A 20,579-nucleotide genomic window follows, 5' to 3' on the forward strand; every position below is an offset into this window, starting at 1 on the left:
TTAATTGTATTCAATGGTCACCCTATATTGATAAAATATTTGTGGCAATTTCTGCCAAATAAAAACATGATACTGTGTCCTCATCCACCTTAGTCACTGGATCTGGCACTGTGCAACTCCTGGTTCTTCTCCAAAGTCAAAATGAACATGAAAGGGAGATGTTTTGAATCCATTCAGGACATGAAGGCAGCCAGGACAGCGCAGCTAAAGACCCTCAGGAAAGAGGACTCCAGAGCTGCTGTAGAAAGAGGTGAGAACAATGGGATGAGTGTGTTTCCAGTGAGGGGGAAAGCTTTGAGGGGGATTCATGGCAATGTGTCTTTTACTGTAATAATTTAAAAAAAATAAACATTGACTGTATTTCTGTATCGCATCTCATATGCCTGTGTACACAGGTATGAGACTATGTGAGCATGAGTGTGCATGAGAATAGTGTGTAGAAATGTGTGAGAGTGTGGGTGTGTGTGGATTGGATGCTGGTGGGAGTGTGTGCAGACAGATGTGTGTTTGAAAATTTGTGGGTGAGAATTGTGTGGGTGAACATGTTTGTTTTTGGGAGGTGTGTGTGTGCATTTTGTGGATGTGCATGATTGTGTGGATGTGTGTGCATGTATGTGCACCCTTCTTTGTGGGTGTGTGGATATGTATGATGTGTGCACATGTGTATGTGTGTGCCTCTAGGTGTGCAGGAGAGAGTGGAGGAGGTGCAGGAAGCACACAGCAGGAGGGAGGGAGTGTGCACAGCCAAGCACACAGCCAAGCATCTCGCCTGCTGCTGGAGCCTCTCTGGACTACAAATCAAGATGCCCCAGGACATCACTAGTGTGGGAGCTGATGAGGGGGAAATTCAACCAATAAACTTGGCAGCTGGTAGGGCACCCTCTGGGCAAGAGTCCCCCTCAGACTGCTCCAGCACTGTCCTTGGGTCTGCGCCGAGATATCTGAGTACCTCAGGCACAGCCTGTGGTGTCCAGCCTTTGGAGCTTCCTCATTCACTGTGGGTGGCAACCTCCAGTTGCAGTCTGTGATTATTGTGGGCCTGGCCTGCCAGTGCACTCTGGTTCGGCCTAAGCACACCCTGTGATGTTCTCTATTTTCTTTTCATCTCTGCCTCCTCCCCATCATTATTCCCTTCAGCAAAGTGGTCGTGGAGGAGACACTTACCCTCTCCTGACTTTAGGTTTTGAAAAAAAAAGTGTTATGACTTCCAAAGGCTTGTCTCATTTGCAGCACTCTGGCTAAATCATAGTCTTTACCCTGGAACTTCATTCCTCACTGAGAGCCCCCTCCCAGGTGGGGCAAATGATGCCATTTGGACAATGACCCAGGAGCCCATATCCTTCCTGGGAAGCCTCCTTGATTCGTGCTGCTGAGTTCTCTCTGCTTCTCAGTCCATGGTGAGGCCAGAATGCTACTCGGTGCTGGCTCCCTGCTGGGTCAGTCACACTTTCTTTTCGGGAAATCCCATAATCCTGGCTTCACCCATTCCTAATGGGAAATTGCTGTTTTCCAAAAATGAGTCCTTCCTTTTACCTTTACACAAAATCAAGGCAAAGGATGGTGAATGATTCTGAGACTGTCTCTTTGCCCGGTGAGAATAAAAACAAACTGTCTAACTGATGCAATGTGGAAAATGTTTCATTCCATCTTAGAGGTCAAGCTATCAGCAGATAAATAGAATACAATTGGCTTTCCTCATCTGTGGGCTCCATGTCTAAGGATTGCATGAGCTGCATATTGAAAATATTTGGGAAAAACATTCTTTATTGAACATTCATAGACTTTTTTTGTATTATTCCCTAAGAATACTATAGTATTTATTCATACTATATATACTATAGTATTCTTACTATATATTCATATAATATTTACATTGCATTAGGCCATATAAATAATCTAAAGGTGATTTAAATTATACAGGTGCCTGTGCAGACTGTGTGCAAACACTGTACTATCATATGTAAGAAATTTGAGCACCTGCGATTTATGTACTTGTGGGAGTCTTGGAACGAATTCTTCACAGACATGGAGTAACAACTATAGTCTGGGGATAAGTGATTTATGTTTTAATTCTGCCTGTCAACATTGCTTGGAACAAATATCTTGGCTGTCATTGAGAATAGGAAAGTATTATGGGAAGGTCAGTCTGAGGGAATCCCTGGTCTCCCAGGTCTCTTCTCTCTTGGGACTGGAGCTTAGAGGTGTGGAGATTTTGATTCCAGAAGCAAAATATATTTTCCAGCCATGTCAGGTCTGGAGCAATAGTGGGTGTTTCGGTTCCCACATTGTGTTCATGCCATCAACCTGTACCACCTGACATCTCTGCTTCATCCTCCCCCCTGCAATGAAAGTCACAAGATCTTAAAGACTTCTCAGCTCCAGGGATATACTCTTATTTACTTCACCCCAGTTACTTGGCACCTCAGCACAATCATCGGTTTGGGCTGCCCAGGCCTGAATTAATCATGCATGGCCACAGTGATTGGTTTCCTGATGATCTCCTGGTTCTTTTCAGGTCAGTGAAATGTGTTGGAAATTTTGTGAAGTTATTTCCTATTCTCTCTCTCTCTCACTCATCCTCTGGAAAATACCATAGTCACTTTGCTTCTCTGAGCTTGAAATAGACTGAAATCAGAATTGAAATCAGAAACCAGAAATCAGAATTATACTCAGGCAACCAGGGAGCCTGCTCTATCTCTGGACTTCCTGTCCTGTGCATCAAATCATGTATTCATTATTTAAATAAGATGTAGGTTTTTATTATTTACAATATGAAACATTACTTGATATTGAAGAAATTAAAAATTTATTGAAAGGAGGAGGAACAAGTAAAGCCAAAGAACACTTCCAAAGAAGGACCCCTGGCATAGCATGTTTTAGAAAACTGTCAGGGGCTCTTTGGTTTGGGAAGCTTCAGTTCTGTTAGGAGAATTGATTTATACACTGAACATTGTGATCTTTGAAGACTCCACGTGTTCTTCATCTATGAGTCCCTAGTGCCTCATTTGGTGCCTGGCAGTACTTCCTGAATGAATAAATCAATGAATGAATGGATCTCTTGTTTCCATCATTTGCAGATTTCAAGATTGTAGAAGATGGAGAGAGAGAGAGAGAGAGAGAGAGCGAGAGAGAGAGCGAGAGGATCAGTGTGCTCACACAGTCATCTGTAGGGATCCTGAAGAAACTGGGACATTATTGGACTTGCAGATAGGAGAGCAACTATCCAATACATATTTGTAGAACTGGTGCCAGCTTCTTTACAGCAGTGCTTCATTAAGAAACTTGCAGTCTTGAAGGGCTTGCTGGTGTACCTGGTGGGTGTGCTTTCCCAGAAGCAGGGGACAGCTCAGACCCTATGAAAAGTGACACTCTCTCTTGTAAGATTTCCCAAAAGTTGATTGCAGGGGAGCTCGGGCTTGAGGACCCCCGCAGTAATCAGAAACACCTGCATTATCAATGCCAGACAGATCTCCTGAGAAGATTGAAATCATTCACTATCATTTTGCTTTTATTTCTTCAGCAACTGCAAGAACAGAAATCAACTGGGGATAGCCCAGAATTTAACATGGGCTTATCTCTTTTTGTGAGCATCACTGAAACCTTAGAGCTCAATTAAGTCATCCAGTTGCCAATAAAAAATTCACTGAGTCCAGGAGAGAAGATTGGATATTCCACACTTCCCTTTGACAACCTTTGGATATTTTACTCCATTAATCATCGCTTTTCTCTCCTGTCTCTCAGTCCTGCTCTGTCTACTGCTGCTCTGTTCTCAGCAGGTGAACACACATCTCTACCTTACCACACACACAAACCCAAATTTTCTTTCCACCACATTTATCTCCACTCTGCACCTCACTTTCCACCTTTACACCCCTACCTCAGTCCGTGGAGATCATCTGGATCTAGAGTTTCAGCTCACTGTCTCGATGCTGTTCCTTCGCTCTGAGATTGCCTACACTTGCTGTTCTGTCCAAACCCTTCTCCCAAATAGCTCTCACCAGTGGTAACCACGACCTTCTCATTGCCAGGCTTGCTGAGCACTAAAATAAGGCCTAAAGACAGTTGGATGATAACATAATTATCATCAAACTGAGACACTTTTCAGAGCCTTTTCAGGGAAGATAGGAGTGGGCACCAGAATGAGACATGTACTATGACTCTTCTTCCAGTTTAGATCTAAAGTGTCCCCCCAAAGCCTCATGTGTTTGGAAGGTGATGGATTATGGGGCGCCATACTCATCAGAGGATCCATCCATGGATGAGTTTGTGGCTGAATGTGCTATAGGAGGTGGGGCTTGATTGAAGGAGGTCATTGGGATGTGACTTGGAAGGGTGTATTCTTGTCTCCAGTTCCTCTCTTCTCTCTGTTTCCTGACTGCCATGAGGTGAACAGCTTTCCTCCAGCCTGCCTTTTCATTCTTCTGTTTCTACCTTGGCATCAGCTAACCATGGACTGAATCTCCTAAAACCACAAACCAAATTAAGTCCTTCCTCCTTTAAGTTGTGTGTGTTGGGTGTTTTGTCTCAGAGATGGGAAAGTAACTAAGGGAACTATTCTAGGACTGGATGAGTGATGCTTCTGTACTTTGGGTCTGAAATGATTCCCAAAAGGCCAATGTATTAAAGGCCTGTCGCATTATTGGGAGGTTATGGGACATTTAAGAGGCAGAGTCCAGCTGGAGGAAGTTATATCATTGGGCATGTGCCCCAAAAGAGGTTATTGGGACCACAGCCCCTCCTCTTTCTCTCTTTGCTTCCCACCCTTCCTAGGCAAACAGCCTCCTTGGCCCTATGGCCTCACCATGATGTACTGAGCCACCACTGGCCCAACAAAACAGGACCAAGAAACCAGAGACTGAAACTTTTTAAAACTGTGAACCAAATGAACCTTTTTAAAATTAAGCTGATTACCTCAGGTATTTTGTTATAGTAACAGAAAGCTGATTAACATGGGTGCTTTAGCAATGAAATAGTTTTGTGAATATTTGTTTATTTACAGATAGTTAAAATTTATCCTGGAGAGACAAAACAACTTGCTCAAGACCATGAAGCCTGGAGTTGAACTCAGTTACTCTGACTCTAATTATTCTTGTAGGACTCACTGTATACCAGGCACTATTCTAAGCGTATTGCAACTATAACTCTCATGACAACTCTGTGAAGTAGATGATATGAGCCACATCTTACGAATAAAACTTCACTAAAACTGAAGTAGACTCAGCAATACACAACTTGCCCAAGCCAGAGGCTTGGCAGGGGCAGACATTAAACTTGACTCTGAAATCTACTGGCTAACTACTAAGCCATGTTGCCTTTCTCTTCTTACTTTTCACTCTTTTCTGCAAATCTTTCCAGTAGGCTGTCTGGTTAGAAGTGGTCTGAGATATTAATCTCCTCATTCCAGGGACAGCTGGGTGGAGATTGAGGGAGCCATGCTCCTTGACAGGTTCCTTTTTCTGGATGCTGCCTTCACTCTTTAATGCAGCCGGTTATACAATATAAATTTTCACATTCAACATATCTTGCAATGGATCACATATGTATTATTGATGTAATGTCCTTACTAAAATAAGCACTCTACAAATACTTGTTGATTTGTTCAAGTCATATATTATTGTAGTCTTGTAAATGAGTCCCTCAAAACTCTTTTCATAGTCACCATCAAGTTTTCCAAAAGGGCAGGATGGGGTGAGAGAAAGGATAAGGGGAGAAGAGATGTGAATAAAAGAAGAGGTTCTGAAACAGTGTTCATGATAAAGGAATTAGTGTTCGGTTTGTATCTATATACATACTGGTGCTAAGTTTCCCTAAGATGAACCCACTTTACCTAATATTCTAAAATGTTCCCTTGAAGTCAAAGTCACAATTAGTTATATAAAATCTCTGTGTAAGCTGAGATAGATATGCTTCTAAAATAAACCACTGCGCACAGAGAAGCAGTCATACATGTCATTATTTTACAATCTGGTGTTAGCTATTTCCTCCAAGACAAATATTTTAATAATTAAGGGTATCACTAAAAGCATAAATTGTTACCAACTAATATAATGTATGATCCCCTTTATTCTCCTACGTTTTATTCTATCACAGCAAAATAATATCACTTAATAATACTTAATTCTTCAACAATGCCAATGACACCTGTGTTTATGTGATAATTTGTAGTTTATTCTCTTATCTAATATCTGAAATGAGTTCTGGCATGAATATTCTCAAATGTCCCCTGAAATCAATAAGATGAACCTTTTTATGAGCCTTTTCATGAAATGAGAACCCTTCAGTTGAATCTCAAACTCATCCCTATGGACATTTGCACTGCTCACATTCCCAGAGCTTTTAGCCCTCTGCTCTGAGGGAATCACTCAAAGAAATTTAAGCAGCTTCCAGTGGAGAAGAAGAGGCTCTTTGATGTTGTCAGGAAGATAAGCATTGTGGATCATCCCAGGAGAGAGGAAAAATGCCACATACTGAGTCTCCTGTGTTCCAGCTTGATGGACAGACATCAAGTGTTAGGGACTTTGTTCCTCTTAGGAAATATTCCCTTATTAAGGAAGATACCTCTTTGCTGAACTACTGTGATGGTTAAGCTTGATTATGCCATCTTGTTCGGCGTGGGATGTCCCAGAGGATTGGTGGGGCTTGCTTCTGGGTGTGTCTGGTGTGTCCTGGAGGTTGACCTTGGGGTCTACGTCTGGTCCCTTGCCCCTTTCTCTCTGGTGCCAGTACTCTGTCCTGCTTCCTGGCCACATGAACTAAGAAGCTTTGCTTTAACACGCCCTTCCATCATATTTCTACCTTAGAACCAGCTTACCATGGATTGAATCCCTTTAAAATTTAAGCCAAATTAAACTTCTCCTCCTTTAACTTATTGGTGTTGGGTGCCATGTCCAGCGAAGGGAGGGCTGACTGATAAATGCTGCTATTCTCGGGCTTACTGGGAGAGCATGGCTCTTGGCTGTGGGTGTCTGCATGGTTCTAGCTGATTACTCATGACCGTATCAGTTTCCTGTGACTGCTATGGTTTACGACACCATAAATGAATTATCTTACAGTTCTGAAGTCAGAAGCCACTGAGCTAAATCAGGGTGTCAGTAGGACTGAGTTCCTTTATGGAGGCGATAGGGAATAAACTGTTTCCTTATCTTCCCCAGCTTCTGCAGGTCATGCACCTTCCTGGCCTCTTCCACCTTCAAAATTAGCATCTTCAATCAAGACTTTCTCACAACACATCACAGACACATTGACTCTTTCTTTAAAATTTATATATTAATTGTCACATTTTAGGTTTACAATGCATTTACATTTATCATTGGGTGTTTGCACCTGAACATGATGCATCTTGGTTCTTATTTTTCTCCCCAGTACCTATGCACCCTTCACCCCCACCACCCTTCCCTATTTACATAGACTTTGTTTCCTTTTTTTTTCTTTTTCATAATTTTCCCTTTCCTTTCTTCCCTTTCCCCTTATTTACTCCTCTCTCTTCTGGATTTAAGGGCTGTCAAGTTTATTCAGGCCCACTTGAGTCTTGCAGGATAGTCTTCGTATTTTAAGGTCAGATGATTACTTCCATCTGCTCCCTTAATAGTTCTTTGACATAGAGCACAATGTATTCTCAGGTGCCAGGAATTAGAACACAGATGTTTTCAGGAGATCATTCTTCTGCCCATCAGAGAGTCCTGGCTGATGCACCTGACTTCTGGACCTTGTGTCCCAGGCAGTTCTTTCATTTAGGACAACTGGTGCAGTTGGAAGAGTGACTGTTGAGGTGGTTGACCAGTTGACTGACTTGACATTTTTGTTATGTCCAAAGTATTCAACAGAAAAAATTAATATTGAGTCTGATTTTTTACCTCTAGTGAATTCTTTCATACATGCCATGTCTCACTGGGATCCTGAGTTACCTAAAAAATAATACTACCACTGCTATTAATTATAATGATACTTTTTTCTTCTACCTTTTTTCCTTCATTATTTGCTCTTTCTTCAACACTTACTATTTATTGAACACACACTATGTGTCAGGAACCATGTTATGTTAACTAATTTAACTAATTTAACATAATTAGCTCATTTCATCCTTACAGTTACCATATAAACTAGGTATTTTTTTTTAATTTTCTATATGTGGAAATTGACATAGTAAGGGATGGACCATGCACAGTAACAGGATATTGTTATCTAGATCTACACTCCAGGGAAAAATTAGCATTTGCGTTTAAAAGGAAGAAACACACCTGATTAAAATAATTCAGGTCAACTTGACTAGGTTTTGAGGTGGACTTGAATACCTATGGGTCTTCCTAGGTCTACAGTCTGAATTCAGGGATATTTCCTGCTAATCAAGAAAGTCTGACCCAGTGTAACTCTGCCTCTTCTAAAAAAAAGCCTTTTTGCATATACTTTAAAGGAAGTATCACAAATATTCAGGTATGCAGTGGTATATAAGCCTGTAAGATGTACTTGGCAAAAAGTATTGTGGGCAAGCTATCTTACAAAAATAGTTTGGAGAGCCTCTACAAACAGAAATGACTCAAGAGTTGAGACTAAACAGTCATGCAAGACCACATGCCAAAATTTATTTCTTTGATAGCAACATTACAGGTGCCCTGGGCTCCTAACTCTAATGGATTTGGCTGGGGTGTATATAAATTTAGGTTTCTAAATTTATTTTGAACAGACAGTTCAGGTGGCAATGAAATGCTTTGGGTAAGTATAATTTTCTTTTCAAAAGGAAAGTGGCAAAGAGTCGCCAAGGTTTGGGAGGATAATAACACACTTTATCTTTAGCTAGTGACAGCTCTCCAAGAAGTTCCAATTTCTTGGACAAATGTTACAGAGACAGAGGTCCTATGAGGCCCTGGAATGGTGAGTGGTATGTAATGCTACCCTGGTTTTTTTTTGGTGGGTGATATGTGGAAGGCCTCTCCTTTCATGTCAAATCAGAGAAGGGAAGCCAGACCACAACAGTGTGGATTTTCCAATGTCAGCTCATGGACCTTTTGTGCATTTGGTGAGGCTATGTTGTTACTATTATTAGTTGTATAATATTTAAAAGATCATGCTGATTTCCAAATTGTCATTAACTTAGAAGAAGCTGAGCATGGTGGCACACACCCATAATCCCAGCACCCTGAGAAGCTGAGACAGGAGGGTTGCATATTGGAGCCCACCTTGGGCAACTTACTGTCTTGGCAAGACCTTGTCTTAAAATAAATGTGAAATAAAAATAGAAGGCTGGGGATGTAGCTTAGTGCAAAAGGCCTGGGTTCAACCTCCAGTACCACAAATAAATAAATAAACATGGAAAAAATAAATCCTGTCCGATGTCAGGCACTCCAGTCTTTTCCATTCAAACACCTCTTGTATTTAAAGAGTGATTAGGGGACTGTATTAACTTTCTAAGATTGTGGTACTACAAAGTGCTACAAGCTTGGTGGCTTAATACAACTGAAATTTATATATCCCCTCTTCAAGCAGTTAGAAGTCTGGAATATGTCCACAGAGCCATTCTTTCCCTGAAGCATCAGCGGAGGATCTCTCCTTTCCTCTTCTTACCTTCTGGTGACTGCCAGAAATTCCTGACTTGCTTTACATGGTAGAGACATAAGTCCAGCCTTTGCTTCCATCTCCACATGGTATACTCGCTGTGTGCCTTATGTTGGGTCTAAATGTCCTCCTTAGAAAGATGCAGGCCATTACATAGGGTTATCCTATCCAGTAGGACCTCATCTTGCTTCAGTTGTATCTTGACTTGGTTACATTTCCAAATAAGTCACCTTCACAGATATTAGGGCTTGGGATATCAACATATCTTTTTATGGGACACAATTCTCCCATTTTGGGGACTACCTGACCTATTGACATTCATTCATTTCTAGCTTTCTGTTGTGAAAATTTGAGAGAAGTATGGATAGCAGTGACTTCTTTTTTGGGTAATGTCTTCAGGTGTGATGTGGTACTTAGACAAAAGAGGGGTTACTGAGATGAAAGATGCCGGAGGCAAAGACTTGGTAGGTGAGGGAAAGAGAGAGGAGGAAATCAGCAAGGTGAGCACGACTCAGAGAAGGCCCTGTTCCTGAAGTCCACATCCGTACCTGAGTCCTTGGTCTGGAATTGCCTTGAAGTGACTGTCATCCCCAGCCCCACGGAGGAAGCAAGCAGCAATGGATGAGCAACGTGCCTGGTCCCTTCTGCTTCATTACTGACCAACTGGTCCTGCATCAAGTCGGGTGAGGAAAGGTGTTAGGTCTCAATGCCACTACTCTCATACCTGTAAACCTGCCTCCAGAGAATGGCTACTTAAGAGGATTTCCTTTTCCTTTATCGAGGGGACATATAAGACATGACCAAATAAAACATGTTTCTATATCTTCTATAAAAATGCTACTCAACAAAGTATCCCTCCCATTGTTTCCTGTTCCTTGCATAAAAATTTCTGTAATGATTACCTCTTAGAACGTTGATACCAGGAAATGGTTTGTCTGTCCTGTCGCCTTATTTTCTTGGAAGTAGGGGATGAAAGCACTAACAGTTTTGGTGTTTTACAGTTGTTGTTTGGTTGTAGCCTTTGTTAGAAAACCACAGGATCTGAACTTCTGTTTCTAACCAGATGTTATGCTAGTGGTTTTTCTATTGCAACGTGCCTGTCAGAATAAAGACATCACTGTATGGGGGGCTGGGTGGGAGCAGAGTGATGATGCTGTCCCCTCAGGCCACCAGAACCGGCTCTAACAGCCAGACTAAGTCTACTTGGCCTAAGCACCTCAACATAATAATACCTTCTTCCGGATTCAGAACATGACTGTAGGATTGGGTGAAGATGGCCTAACTCAAGTTGTGGAACAAGGATTATACACCATTTGGGCAGATGCATAATTACATGAATTATAAAGGACTTTTAGAAAGGTGTATAAATAATAAATAGACCAGCAAGGTTTTGGCCAGATGTACTTGTGGCTCCACTTTTACTAAATGGTTAGTCTCTTGTTATTTCTTTCCAGGTATAATGATTCCATACTGTCTAGCAATACTTTACCACTTAATACTTCCTGTTGTTCACCTGTGTAATGTCTTATGGAAAATCTCAGGGTTATCTGCATTTCAGAACAATTCCTCATGATTATGTACTCTTGTGGAAAAGCCTGCAAAACGATGCTTAGAGGCTGGCTCTAGAAACACATCCCAGTGCCTGAGGCAAGACATAAGTCGGGCATCTATATTATCTCTTTGCTTTATAAATTATAGAAGAGGTTTGTATTCATGTGTGAGGGTGTGTATGTGTGTTTGTACTTACTGATGCGCTATTCCACTCCTCGTCAGGAAGCATCTACAGTGTTTACTGAATTCAATTCATTGCTCCTCCTTAACTTACACATGACATAATATATCAACATAGTTATCCAGAAAATGAATGAAATATGCATGTAGGTACCATGGGTTGGAAAGAATCTTTGGAAAATATCAATGAAAAGGCCAAAGGAAAAATGCTGAAGAAGAGAAAAAAACATCATATAGCCTCAAAATTAAAGCAGTGACTATGAATTAGAATATATCCATCCACTCATTTGATAATAATTTTATTGAGTGCATATTAGGCACCAAGCACTTGTGCTAACTATTGGGTTGTAAGGGTAACCATAAATGGATATTGAATGGAGTGATAGATCTTAGTAAATTACCTAATTAATAAAATAGGATTAAATAATTATGCATATATAAAACCACAACACTGACTACTTCTGTAAAGAAGAAAACGATATGATTATGAACCACTAAGGGGTGAAGTAACCTATGAAGTGAATTTGAATTAAGGCTAAGAGGAATACAGTTCATTCAGATTTCATTCTTTCAAATGCTTTAGGAAACATTTAAGAATGTGCCAGTCCACAAGCAGGTACAGTGTCTTATGTTTTCCAAAAATGTCTGTGAAGAAAGGAGGTTCCAAGCCCTTCATTTCACACATGGGGAGTGTATTAGTCACTTTTCCATTACTGGACACACACCCAACACCCACAACCTCAAGGAGGAGAGGTTTAATTTGGCCCATGGATTCAGGGGATTCAGTCCATGGTCGGCTGCTCCAAGGCAGGAACTGCATGGCAGAAGAATGTGGGGGAGCAAAGCTGCTCAGTTCATAGTGGCCAGGAAGTAGGACAGGGGAACAGAGCCAGCAAGAAAGGAGAGGGACTAGATATAGACCGTAAGATCATACTCCATGAACCACCAGGCACGCCCAGAAGTATGCTCTGTCAGTCCCCTAGGTGGCCCCCAAGCCAATCAGGTTGACACAGTTCAGCTTAATCACTAAGTGAGGCTGAGGTCAGAGAAACTACACTGATGAGAAATTGATCATCTACACTTCTTATCTTTCTGGTATTGTTCTCCAAAGTTGTGGTACCCTCTAAACAGGACAAATATTTTTGTTGGTTCTGCATGTTTCTTATGACCCTCTTGGCTTTACAAATGCTTGACACATAGTTGGCCCCCAGCTGAATGTAAGGACTTCTGAACCCAGTGTGCAGTAGGAGTTCCATGCTTGCTATCTCCCCACCCTTTGTCGAACCTGTGCTGAGATGTGAAGGTTATGTTTCTCATTCTGTTCCTGGTTGTCCCAGTGCAAGAAGGGGTGAGGCTCATCTTATTGAGGGGAATTACCTGGGTGGTGTTGGTTTCTTCACCTCTTAGTCTGGCGACCATATTGACCAGCCCTGGATTGGGGCTGAGAAGGTGTTGACCCACCAGTGTTGAGTCAATAAATATGAAACACAGCTTGGGAATGAGGACTGTTCTCATATAAGAACAACTCTGGAGAAACAAGAGTGTGAAGATCCCAGACAGCTCTGTCCACCAGACCTGGTTAGGGACATGGAGACATGGGCTGACTGCACCTGGGGACTTAAAATAACCAGCCAGGATTTAGGCTTCCTTTTATGTAAGCATTTAGGTGCAAGGTGAAAAAACGCCCCCACAAACATTCATACAAACCTTCATTTTCCTCACATAGCATAAAGACTTTGCAAAAGGGAGTCTCCCTTTGCCCTGACACTGCTCAGTGAAGTTCTCGGAAATGTGGGCCTTTTCTGTCTTTCTTCTCTGGCATCCTGAGGTGGTGGCTTTTCTCCTCATTCAAGTTGATCCTTGATTATAAACTAGCTGCTGTCCTTCATGGCATTAGGTCTGCATTCTAGGCAGGAAGAAGAGGGCAGATCAACTAGGCCAAAGAGCCATATCAGACCTCCTCGATCAGCAAAGCACAGCCTTTCCAGAATATTCCAATATAATAATAAGAATTGTCACCTGACACCCCTGAACTAATTCCCAGCTGAAGGAATGAGAAATCCCTGGTGGTCTAAGTAGTTATGATTTATCGCCCAGTTGGGATGGGGCAGGGCCACCATCCTGAAGGTTTTTCTCAGTCATCTGAACAAATCCTGGCTCCATCAGGTAGGAGAAGAGGGAAGATTGTAGATTTTTCACAGATCCTGATGAACCTGACATGGGACTTCAGCACCAGCCTCCACCTGGCACTACTGTTTCCAGGCTCTGCACCTCAGCAGGGTTCTCACCAAACTCTGGGGACCCTGTGAGTAAGTCCTCCATGCTTGTACACGAGGACACCCTAGTGGACATTCAACTGGAATTTTCTCATGCTTTGGTAGGACCTCTTGTCAATATCTCCACTGTGCATGGTGTTCTCTGCTCTCATGATTAAGTTAAACATACAAAAATTATTCTTTGGAGATAATTTGGGGCTCTGTGACTGTAATCGTAGTGGAGCCAGAAGCAAAGAAAGAAAAGTGTGTAAGATTTCCACTGCATTCTCGCTGGCCTTGTGATATTGTATCTGCTGTTCTCTCTAATCCTTGGTTTTCTGCTCCTGAATGGGGATATTTTGAAGGCTTACATAGAATAATAAGTTTGAGAGTGCTTGGCAAACTGAAAACACTTCAAAGAGTTCAAATTATATTTTCCTCAGTGTTATGGTTTGAGTTGTATCTCAGACCCCTGAGACTCTAGAGTGTGGCTGTATTTAGACATAGGCTCTTTGAAGAGGATATTAAGTAAAATGACTTCCCATGGGTGTGTGCTAATCTGGTAAGACTGATACCCTTGGGAGAGGAGATGGGGTGCATACCTGAGGGAGAGGTTGTTCTTGTGAGACACAGGGAAAAACAGCCATTTACATGACAGGGATAAACTAACTCTGCTGGGATCATGATCTCAGACTCTCAGTGTCAGAATTGTGAGAAAATAAATTTCTGTTAGTTAAGATGCCTTGTCTGTGGGCTTTGTTTTAGCAGCTATAGCAAACAAATACACAAGGAAAAAGAAATCTACCTTTGTGCTGTTTCTGCTTGAAAAGTGGGTGGTTTGGAGTTATACTTTGAAGAATGTGAGAGCAGAGTGATGAGCTAAAGGGAAAAGAGCCCTGGGTTTGAGGTCAAGAAGCCAGGGCCCAACGCCCAGCTTCATCACTGTGGCTGTGTGACCCAGAGGACTCACTTGTCCTCTTTGGTCTCAGTCTCCTCCGTTGCAGAACACTTCCATCAGTGGAGTTACAATGAGAACTGAGTACAGCTGGCCACATGGAAGCACTTGCATCTGGCCTAGCACATGTAAGAGTGCAATAAATATTTATGAAGCTGCTGCTTATTGATACATCAGGCTGGTCTGTATTTGGCTTAAGAAGTTAGAAAAGAATCATTGCAGGCTCAGGAAGGGAGAAGAGCTCAGGACAGCTCAGCTCACTGAGACCAGTCTTAGGGAGCTGGAGGGGAGGCTGCTAGAAAAACACCCACTTAGAACTTTGTCCAGCCTGTGTTGTCTCTACTGGGCTCCCTCACAGGGTCTATCAGCTCTCAAATATAATTCTAAGTGTTCTGTGTGATTTGCTGAGACTTTACTACTTCTGCTCAGCTCAAGTTAACTCAACAAGCATCAAGATTCTATTTTCTGCCTTATGAATCTGAGGTTAATAATCTTTAGTCCCTGCTCTTACAAGGCTTACAATGTATAAGAGATGGGGAATAGTTGCCCTAACAAGGAGAGACTTGTTTTATTGCTGTAGTTCCAGTGCCTGGAATTGTGGATTGCACATAGTAGTTGTTTAATGAAGTATAGGTTTGAATTAGGTAGCTCCTTTCATCAATCTCTAGATTCTCCCTGCTCCCACTTGAGAAAAACAAAAGGAAGTTTTGTAACTGGAAATTTTACAGGATGATTCAAACAAGGATTAGATTATTGATATTTTAGACTATAAATTAAATAACAATTGTTTTAGAAGATTTACTCTTCTGTAAGAGCTTGTTTTATACTTTGTCAGTATTACTTCTTTTCCATCACACTGTAACCTATGAGGTAAATGTGACTCCTCCTCTACAGGTGTCAATTGAGGCACAGATATTACAGTTGAAAAGCATTCGTGCCCCCAATCCTATTCTACTTGGTGCCATATTCTGCTTGGTCTTAGGCAGTGAGTCTCAAAAGTTTGGAGAGAGCTGGGTTCCTATCACAGTTCCGGGCTCTTTTTTCTCCAGTGCAATGAAGGTAATTACTCCAGTACTGCCTTAATTCAGTACTGAATTAAATTAACTCAGTTTGCTTATTCCCACCATTTTGAAAAGGCTATCAGCAGAGAAAATGATCAAAGCAGCCATGTACCCGCATAATTTAGACAATATTAGAAAAAGACAAAGGCCTGCAGCTCTTACAAAAGCAATCTCAAGCAAGATTATGTTTCCAAAATTGACTGTGCAATAAAAGCCAGATCTATAGAGCCTTTGCTGGCTGTATTAGTCATTTTCCTGTGGCTGGGACAAAATACCCAACATTTATAACTTAAAGTAGGACAGGTTTATTTTTGCTCATAGTTTCAGAAGGTTTAGTCCATGGTTGGCTACTCCAAGGCAGAAATGGCATGGTGAAAGGGTGTAGTGGAGGAAAGCTGCTCATGTCATGGTGGCCAGAAAGCAGAGAAAGAAGGGAGCAGCTGGGGACAAGGATACTCCTTCCAGGTCACATCCCTGTGACCACCGGCAACCAGTTCCCACCTCTTTCAGCACCTTCACCTGTGAATGGGCCAGTGGATTCATCCTGCTGATGAATGTAGTGGTCCTATGTTCCAGTCACATTTTAAAAGCCTCAATTCTGGACATGTGAGACTTTTGGGAGACATTTTAGATTTAACTACAGCGTTGGCCCAAGATTTTACAGTTCTGGCAGTTTCTTGAGGAAGAAACTTATACAGAATCAACAGCAACAAAATCTCATGTTTCCATCTTGCCAGAATGCCATTACCAGCAGGGCAGAAATCCAGAAACCATCATCCATGCAAGTTGCAAAGAAGAGGTGTCCCTCAAAGGTGTTGGCTCCATTAACAGGGTGAAATCAGCCTATGGTGTTCAGCCTGATGTGGTAGAGAGCAGCACTGAACATGGATGTGTTCTTAACATCCTGGAAAATTGAGAAGTTCGTTTGAGTGGCACTTCTGGCCACCAGGACTTATTTGAAGTCTTCTTCCACATCCTTTAATGTCCATCCAACCTATTTAAATGTGTGGCTTAAATTGTAATTTCCACTTTCTCTGTGAGCACATGCCCAGAGGTCTAGGCAAGGTCGCTGCACCCAAATTCCTAGTCTTCAGTCTCTCTCTCTCTCTCTCTCTCTCTCTCTCTCTCTCTCTCTCTCTCTCTCTCTCTCTTTCTCTCTCTCTCCAATCAATCCATTTGTAATCCCAAGTGTTGGGAGCAAAGCTAAATAATTTTAGGGAAAAATCATTTGGTTAGCCTAGTTCTCCTGCCTACAGCCCAGGTATGGAATTCTGAGATATAATTCCATTTTGGCCTCTGGTCACAACTGAGACCTCAATGACCCAGTGATGCTGTGATTCTCCAGGACAAGAAACATCCTGGGAGCTGAAAACATCCTGGGAGCTGAAAACATCCTGGGAGGAACAAACATCTACTCAGTTCCTCATTGTTCTTGGATTGTTACATCTTGTTTACTCAGGATGTACTGAACTCTCTGCAAGTCATTTGTTACATTTGTTTCCCCATGTACTGAATAAAAGGTGCAGTAAGCTGGGGGCTTTCGTCTTTGCCGCCCAGAGCAGCACTGATCAGACCCAAAGCTCAGCTTCTTCTCAGTCTCATTTTTCTACCTTTCCTGTGATTCGCCTTGTGCTGCCGTGGCTTGCAGGAGACTAGGACTTACTGCAGAGGTTCTAGTAACGTCCCCTGTCCCTGTTCCTTACACCCAAGTCCCTTGCTTCCTTACTTACAAGATTTTCAGTTTCTCAGGGATGTTCTACCTTGTTCCCATGTTTGCCTCAGCTAGACTCCACTTGGCAGATCTTAGACTCACAAGGTTTCTGAAGATAATGAAACATATGCCCTCAAGTTCCATCCTTCTCTGAACTAATCTTGCTCCAGCTTTTGGATCATTCACACTTTCAATACCTCCTTTTCCTTCAAGGGCAGCAGGAACAGTCTTCCAGGTCATGACTTGCTTGGCTGTATTTCATTTTTCTTTGTTTTTTTCTTCTGCTGCTTTCAAGCAGGACTTGCTAAGATTTTATAAATGTGAACCCACTTCATGAGCTAGACACAGCTTTTCTCTGCAGCACTCATGATCAGCTTTCTTTAGGGGCCTCATATCTTGTTTCCTAACATATTCCTCTAGCCTCTACTTGAGACATGTAATGCTAATGAACTCTGGGTCTATGAAAGCATCCAGTCTTCAGACAAATCTTATTTACTCTCATCTTCCTGAATCTGAAGTCTCCACCCAATAGCTATCCTTCCTTCCATCAAACATATAACTTAGTACCAAATTCAATATAGAGTTTATGCATATCTAATCTTTTCTAACCATATCATTGAAACAATTGAAATATTCATCAGATCCCGGCATAGTGATTGTCATCCCACCTAAATGGGGAGAACAGGGAAGGGGCAGCAGTGAATCATATCCTCTTAAAATGTTCCCGATGATGCTGTGCACTTTCTTGACATTGTTCCCCCCATTTTTCTGGACTCAAATGGGTTCTACTTTTTATATCTAGTTGACATAGCTCTCTTGATATTAAAAGGTTGCTTTTCCAATTGTCCTTACTGTGAACAGATTTAAGAGGTATCTCTTTATAGTAAGCTGGAGGTATAGGGTATTTCCTCTGGAATCGCTGTTCCAAGTGTGCTCTTTGGGTTCTTGCTCCCTGCAAATGGGACAGCATTGTCCTGCCCCGTGTGTCCATGAGGGAATGGTGACTCTCAGAAGCATTGTTCGAACAGCACTTCTACCTCATGTTCCATGCCACCCCTCCACACTTCCCAAGTGGAGGCAGAAAGACTGATGGAATGCTCAGAGTTTGAGATCCATTGTTCCAATTTGGTCATTTAGGCAAGATTACAGAGACAAATAACGCTTTCCTAATGCCCAACCCTCCTTCTCTCTTCAGCAGCTGCCTTGAGTGCAGGGAATATTGGGTTTCATTCTGCTCTTCCATATACAAAATTTTGCAAGAGGCAGATGTATACCTGCGAGGGGAAGAGAGGGACAGGGAGAATGATGCCTGCATTTATCCATCTGCACTTTATGCACCCGGGTGGCTTTAATTTCTTAGAGTGTGGAAAGGAAGTAAAATAAAAAGTGCATGTGGCCAAGCTTGAAGCTATATCCTTCAATACAGAGGACCTAGCAATAACCATAAGTAAGGCCTGTCTCAGTTTCTCAATCAGTTTGGAGCTCAGAAAAAGGAGAGAAATGTGAATTATTTGTCTTGAAAATGGCAAACAGTTCTTCCTCTGCTAGGTCTCTTTGGATCTGAGTCCCCCATGCTGATGGAATAAGGGGAAAATGTCCCCCCTCTTTCAATAAAGAGCTATGGGGATCAATCCTCCCCTTCTTCCCGTCTGCATAGCTTCACCCCCAAGCTCACAACCTTTCTCAGGAGCAAATCCCTCTTTTCTTTCAGGTCAATTGAGACACCATTCTTCAATATTTTCATTTATTCTCCCACAGCAATTGTTCTGAAAAAAAAAGATCTAATATCTTTTTTCTTTATGAACCAATACTATTCATTTTTAAATCTCAGGTTAAATCTGACTTCTAGATGCTGAAAATTTTAAATGTTTCCTTCCATTACATTGCTTTCTATCTTTGTTGGCTGAAGAGGGAATTTCATTCTCTTATGTGATAAGCTTCACTACAATAATTAGAATGCTCTTTGGTACAAGCAATGCCAAATCCTACTTAATTTGGATTAAGTAAATTTCCTTTTCTTTTTTTTTTCTTTTGGTACCGGGGATCAAACTCGGGACCTTGAGCTTGCAAGGCAGGCGGTGGAACCACTGAGCTAAACCCCCGACCCTTGGATTAAGTAAATTTATCAGTTCACATTTCTAGATATCTGGAGGAAAGATAGGCTTTAAAATTAGCATAACCAGGGCTCCAGCTCCATTCTGGTTCCTTGGCACTGCTCTTCTGTGGGGACTGGTTTCCTTCTCTGCTGGCTTTTAGTAGCTCAGGTTCTTGCATTCATATATGGCAATGTCTGGAAGAAGAATAGACAGTCCCAGATATTTTTCCAGAGCACAAGGAAGAACTGTTCTAGAAAGTTCTGTAACTTTCTAGAATTTTCACGCATTAACTCTTAGTCTCTTGCTGATCCTAGAAGGAAGGAGGAATTGGATGTCAAACAACTGAAAATCTCTGTTTCTCTCCCAAATTTCTCTAAAGAAATTCATTGATAAAATTTCCTATAAGCCCACACTCTGTGTCTCTGAAATGAAAGATGGCCAGCTTGACATCAACTCATAGCCAACTGATTCAAAGTGGCTGTGGGCCAGACCTATGGACCCAAGAGGTTCCAGAGACACTCTTTAACATCAAAGGGAGCGAATCAGAAAAGACTAAGAAGAATCTATTTGAATTTGCCTTTACTCCTTTGTAGCACTAGTATTTTAAATGTAAAATCTTCATGTTAGTGATCAGCTAATTATTGGTCTAGCCATTGTATTAGTTAAGATTCTCTAGAGGAATAAAATCAATTGAAAATGAAATATATATATATATATATGATTATGCAAGGGGATTTATTAGGTAGCTTATAGGATCAGAGGCAGGAGAGTCCACATGGCCATCTGTGTGCTGGAGAGCTGGAGGATCCAGTAAGTGCTCAGGTCAAGAAGATGAAAGCCAGAGAACAAAATGGGTCAAGGATGCAGCTCCAGCAAAGTCAAGGCCTGAAAGCTCCCTGGAGAGTCATCAGTGTGAGTCTGCATCAGAAGGCTAGGAAACTGGAGACTGATGTCCAAAGGCAATGGTAAGGACTGGAGTTCTTCTAAAACAGGACCACTTCCTTCTTTCCTTTTTTATTCCCCAGGCTAGAAGCCTATTGGTTGGTTCCATTCATATCTGAGTCTGGACTTCCCCCTCAATTTGCTGGCCTATATGTCAATCATCCAGACACACCAAGAACTGTGCTTTATGAATCTTCTAGGCATTTCTTTCAGGTTGACACATTATAATTAACAGTCACATCCTGGGTATATAGTGGTGGTGGTTCCATGCATCAACAA

General features: G+C 41.8%; 1 pseudogene; it reads right to left on the reverse strand.

The window, feature by feature from the left end:
• Positions 1 to 12,699, reverse strand: part of LOC101705032 (protein NipSnap homolog 2 pseudogene) — an 80,290-nt pseudogene extending 67,591 nt beyond the window's left edge.
• Positions 12,700 to 20,579: the final 7,880 nt, after the last annotated feature.

Source organism: Heterocephalus glaber, unplaced genomic scaffold (genome assembly GCF_053883595.1).
Source record: "Heterocephalus glaber isolate CG9 unplaced genomic scaffold, H.glaber_assembly_v1.0 deba00001724, whole genome shotgun sequence".
NCBI lineage: Eukaryota > Metazoa > Chordata > Mammalia > Rodentia > Bathyergidae > Heterocephalus > Heterocephalus glaber.